The sequence below is a fragment of the Camelus bactrianus genome, chromosome 4 (genome assembly GCF_048773025.1).
Source record: "Camelus bactrianus isolate YW-2024 breed Bactrian camel chromosome 4, ASM4877302v1, whole genome shotgun sequence".
NCBI classification, from domain to species: domain Eukaryota; kingdom Metazoa; phylum Chordata; class Mammalia; order Artiodactyla; family Camelidae; genus Camelus; species Camelus bactrianus.
The window spans coordinates 65807072-65809050 of NC_133542.1; positions in this window are offsets into that span (position 1 = coordinate 65807072).

The following is a 1979-nucleotide window of genomic DNA, read 5'->3' on the forward strand; positions in this document are numbered from 1 at the left end:
GAAAAGCTTTGGCTCATCAAAAGACACCATTAAGAAAATGAATAAGGAAACCATTACTAGTCATCAATGGTTTACAATTATCTGATATAATATATACCATACGTGATCCACACAGGAAATAAAATCCATATCAGTGTTAGAAATTTTCTGTTGACTTCTATTCTTCCTAGAGGAAAAAAAAAAGGTGATGAAGGAGGATAATTAAATTAAATTAGTGCAGAATTAGAATCTGTTTTGAGTCACAGCAGAGTAGATTATACCAGACTAATGCTCCTGTAGATAACAGTCATAAGCTCTGGATGAAATTTAAAGAAAAATTTAAATAAAACTATTTGAAGGCAAAAGAGAGGGACCAAAAACAGGCCAGTTCTTGAAAGGAGGAAAGTGTATTGGGCAAAATTCACATTTATACAGCTTTTCATTTGAGGTTATCCCCCAATTCACACAGAGCTAGGTGGCTAGAACTCATATAGAAAAACTTGAGGAATCAGAGGATGGAGTTGTTAGATGTAAAGGAGATTGAAAATAAGAGAAATCCTAGAAAGAGGGAATACAGAATGGACTACCCCCAAATTGGCATAGAAACTCAACCCAAAACCTTGGATGACAACTGAACTGTCCATGCATAGGAAAGCTTTCAGTTTCCCCAGGAAATAGCGACATTTGAAAAGCTATAAAAATTGAGTAATTTCAGCTGATGCCCCTTTCAGAAGAAATAGGGTTTGGAATTTGGGTCCAGATCAGTTGACTAACTGTTCAAACAAAACCCAGCACTCTACAGAGGAAAATAACAGAATCCAGACTCTCTACCACATGTCATCCATAGTGTCAGATATATAGTTTTAAAAGGTTACTAGACATACAGAGAAACAGGAATATGTGATCCACAGTGAAGAGAAATGGACCTCAATATAACTCAGATTTTGGAAGTGGTAAACAAGGACTTTAAAGCAGCTATTATAAAAAATGTTTGAGAATTTAATGGAAAACTTGGTCTAAGTGAATAAACAGATAGGAATTCTCAGCAAAGAAATGGAAGCTATTAAAAATGGCATTCTAGAACTTGAAAAGTATTAAATTTGAAATGAAAATGTTGATGGATGGGCTTAAACACAGGTTGAAGATATAGAAGAAAAGGTCAGTGAAATGAAAGATAGATCAATGTTAGTCATCTTTTGTGAAAAGGAGAATAAATTAATATCTATTTACATTTAAATTGTAATCAGAAGCCACCTTCACCACCCACATATGGGAGTTTCCACACTCTCTCATTATGAGAATCTCTCCAAGTTGGGAGCCTTCTGGAAGAAGGAAAAAGAGGGGCAGAACTAGGGGATGCAGTGCCCTTTGGTTGGACAAATAACGTGGTGAGGCATGAGCAATAATAATGATATTACAAAACCTATTTTAATGCCCATCTACTTTTAGGAAGTGTTTGAGATGGCTTACAATAAAGGTGTGGTTTTAATAAACAGGGAAACAATACAAGAATAAAAAAATGAACAAAAGGGAACAGAAACAGAAATATTTATTTAGTCACTCAGGTAGGAATTTTCACATAGCTTTGGTCATCCTAGGCACTCCATGAGAATAAAGATTTTACCTTTATTTTCATTTACATTTATAGTAAAGTGCTGATAGAGAGGAATTACTTCTGTTATTTTGCTATTTGTTTCATATATGCCTTTTTTGTCTCTTATTTCCTACATTACTGTCTTCTTTTGTGCTTAGTTGACCCTTTTTTGTTAGTGAAATACTTTAATTCTTTTCTCATTTTCTTTTGTGTGTATTCTTTTTTTTGTTGTTGAGTTATAGTCAGTTTACTATGTTGTGTCAATTTCTGGTGTACTCTTGTGTATATTCTATTGGTAGTTTCTTTGTGGCTATCATGGGGATTACATTTAACATCCCAAAGTATAACACTCAAATTAGAATTTATGCCAGCTTAACTTCAATAGCACACTAAAACTCTATTCTTT